The 3,699-nt window shown below is 52.4% G+C and overlaps 1 protein-coding gene and 1 non-coding gene across 3 annotated transcripts in view; one reads left to right on the forward strand and one right to left on the reverse strand.

The window, feature by feature from the left end:
• Positions 1 to 3,699, forward strand: part of RNFT2 (ring finger protein, transmembrane 2) — a 72,857-nt gene that overhangs the window by 36,464 nt on the left and 32,694 nt on the right. The window lies entirely within an intron of this gene.
• Positions 330 to 403, reverse strand: TRNAI-GAU (transfer RNA isoleucine (anticodon GAU)). The gene has a single exon. It is a non-coding gene; the product is annotated as a tRNA-Ile (tRNA).

A 3,699-nucleotide genomic window follows, 5' to 3' on the forward strand; every position in this document is an offset into this window, starting at 1 on the left:
CAGTGTCACTGGCCCTCATATGTGGGATCCGAACCGGGGCCCTCTGGCATCCCAAGCGAGTTCTTAACCATCGCGCCACTCGGCCGGCCCCCCTTTGTCCATTTTCAAAGCACCTCTCTCTCAACTCAGGAGCCTTTACTCTGACCCTCCTGCCTCCTTCTGACAAGGACCTTTGTGATTGTATCAGGCCCACTCAGGTAATCCAGGGTACTCTTCCCATCTCTTTTGTTTTTTTAATTTTATTGGGGAACGGCCATGGTCATTGGCTACACATGGCTTTCATGCTACAATGGCATAGTTGACTCTTTTAAGGAGGGCGCAGCTCCCAGTGGCCCATGCGGGGATCGAACCAGCAACCTTAGTGTTATCAGCACCACACTCTAACCAACTGAGCTAACCAGCCAGGCCACCCTTTCCCATCTCTTAAATCACACCTGCACGTGCGCACAATTCCTTGTGCCATGGAAGGTAACATATTCACAGGTTCCAGGGATTAGGACGTGGACATCTTTGGGAGGTAATTATTCAGCCTGCCACATCCCCCACTTTGCAGGTGAGGAAACTGAGGTCCAGAGAAGTGATGTGACTCCGGCAAAAGCCAGCAAAAGGACAGGCAAAATGGACAGACCTGCAATCGGGGCCCACGCCTATCTAGTGCCAAGTCATGGGCTCTAGGCTGCCAGGAAGGGAGGCACCTTCTGCCCATCTCTGCTTCCCTTGCACCTAAGCCCTAGTGCTTTAGGAGGCAGGCAGGCCTGGGCAGTTGCGGCCCAGAGCGTTTGTGCATAAGATTGTAGCTGACATGGAGACAGAGAAGCACATCCGTCCACCTGGGACTGGGACAGAGGGAACTAACAGGATCCCAGGCCACTTCAGGCTTAATCATCAACACCTTATAATTAGACCTCTCCTGGGTCCTGGGGAGCAGGGCCCTGTTTGTAAGGAAGCTCTCATGTGCAAGTTGCTGGGACACGTGGCCTGGGCCCTTCATAGTCATCGCCTGAGGCTCTTAAATCAAGGGAACCACAGCCAATGAAATTGGGTGCCTGACAGCTGCTGTTGAGGGGCAGATTTCTCCTCACTGCCTAGCGGCTCCTGTGGGGCCTCAGCCTTGGCCCCAAGGACTCTTTGTCAACTGGCCCCTGGGGCCACAGCACCAGAGGCCCATCCCAGCCATTGGCATGCTTTCTGGTCTCCTCATCCTAGGCATGGAAGCCAGAAGAACAGAGACAGGATCTTTATAGGAAATTGGGGGTGGGAGGGAGAAGGTGGCAGGTGTTTTCATTGGCTCTGGGCTTTAATATTGAGTATCCCTTTATCAGGAGGCAGGGTGTGGTGGTGGGTAAGATCATGCTGACATCAGACAGACCTGGATTCAAATCCCACCTCTGCAATTTTTATTAGCACTGATCTTGGGCAAAATGATGAACTCTGAATCAGAGCCTCATCTAGAAATTGGGGGTACTAATTTGCCCCCTTCCTCATGTGGTTGTTATAGTCAATTTAAAAAGTAGGCAAGCAAATTTTCAAATTGTGGCTTTTTTTTAATAACATATATATAGTATTAAAAAGTAATAAATACTCATATATCCAGTTTAAAAAGTAGAAAATGAATAGTGCCTTAGAAGTTCCCTGTGCACGCCTCCTGGTTTCATCCGTCTCCCTCCCTCTCTTTGCCCATAAGAAATCACGGAATTTTTGTGGTTACCATCCCCTCATTTTCCTTGAGTCCGCTTTTTTTTTTTTTTTTGTAGTTTTTACTGGGCTGTTATTGAAGACCAGAGCGGACATAAGCATGGATAACGTCCTCCCTTCCACACCTAATTTTCTACCAAGTTCCTCCTCCTGCCCTCTCCTGTTACCAAGCAAAAACACACTGCCAGCTGGGAAACCTGAACATCGAGCTTATCAGTACTGGAGTAAACTTAGAGTTAATAGGCTCAGAGTGAGCACCAGAGGGATGTTACTGTAAGGTACATGTACCAGGAGGCTTCTACTTCCTAGAAAGTACGGAGTATGCCCAAGCATTGTGCTCAGACAAACCTGGGTTTGCATATCAGCACTGCTCGCCAGCTTGGGCCACCAGTTCTTTGCATTGACTCCAAAGATATTGAGTGTCTACTGTATGCCAGGCACAGCATGGGTGTGGGGATGTGGTGGGGAATGAAACAGGGTTCCTGTTTCCTTTAGTTGGGGAGATCACCATTAAACAAATAAACATACACACACAAAACTTGCAATTGCGATAAGCGCTAGGCAGAAAACAATTCATGGAGGGCTCATTTGGGGAATGAGGAAGGGCTTTCTCTGTGGAAACACTCTTTGAGCTGACACTTGTACTTTCTTGCCATCTGACTCTGGTTAAAATCAATTCAGGTTTCTCATCCACGAAATGGTGCTGGAAATTACCCCCTCGCACCTTTGCCCTTGGTAATATGCCCGGACTCTGTGCCTGGCTTGTCACAGCCGCCCAGTGAATGTCATTTCCCTTCCTCCGTATAGGCCCTGGCAGTGTCTTTTGCTGGAGATCCGCTGAGGAGCGGTGTTAATAAGCAGTTAGTCAAGTGATGGAGAGCCTGCTGCTGGCACGTGGGCTGGAAGCCCTCTAAGAGGGTCTCGCTGGCCCCTCTTTGACTGCATTTGATGGCTGACCCTGGGGGAGGGAGAGAGGAGACAGGGTGTATTGTTCACTGTCAACAGGAAGCCTGAAGCTTTTTCTGGAGAATAGGTAAGAGTAATGGAAAGGTGTGCTGTAGAATCTCTGCAAGTCATTTCACTTCTCTGAGCCTCCTGTTCTCATCTGCAAACTAGTCCTTATAATACTTCTTCGGTGGGTTTGTCATGCGGCACAGTGACTTTTAAAGTGCCCAGCACATCGTGGGCACCCAGCAAGCAAGGGTCACTATCACTGTTCCCATCAGAGTAGGGAGGAACTGGGAGAAAGGGGCAGAGGTGTTGGGTACAGCTAGGGGGACGAAGAGGCAAGTCAAAGAGCTAATTCGCAACTTCTCGGTTCACGTCCTTGCTCCACCCTTTCCTATCTGGGTAATGTGGCGCAGGGTCCTTTATCCCTGAGCCTCAGTTCCCCAGCCCGTTAAGACAGCTAAGAATAGAATTTCCTTCACCGCGCGCCTGTGAAATCATGCAGGCAAGTCACCTCGCACCGTTCCTGACCTCGAGTCCAGGGGAGCTGGTGCGGTCACTCCCTGCTGAACACATGGCCGTAGCGGGGGAAGGTTCAAGTAAGAGGGCGAACAAAGAAGGGTGAAAAGAATGGGCAAGTCGGCTTTGCCTATCAAGAACAGCGACCCGCCCCCCCACACACACTTTGTCCACAGAGGCCGAAGAGCCACGGGCTTGGGGCTTGGGCTTGGAACCAGCGCGGGGGTCTCCTGGAGGCCCCGGCCGGGAGCTGGAGGGGAGCTGAAGGCGTGCAGACCCGGGCGGCCGGGGGCGCGGGGCTGTGACCTCATCGGCCGGCGCCGTCCCGCGGGGCCATGAGATCATGAGATGCCGGCGCTCGCCGAGGAGTCGATTTGTTGGGAGCGCGGGGACAGCCGGCCGCCTGCCACGGTGATCTCATCCGGCCCCCGGGAGGAGGAGGTAGGCAGGCCGCCCGGAGGGAGATTAATGGCTGCCGCCGGCCGGTGACGTCACCGGCAGCGCCCGTTGCCAGGTAACGCGCAGCCGCTGGCCTCT

Source organism: Hipposideros armiger, unplaced genomic scaffold (genome assembly GCF_001890085.2).
Source record: "Hipposideros armiger isolate ML-2016 unplaced genomic scaffold, ASM189008v1 scaffold_62, whole genome shotgun sequence".
NCBI classification, from domain to species: Eukaryota; Metazoa; Chordata; class Mammalia; order Chiroptera; family Hipposideridae; genus Hipposideros; species Hipposideros armiger.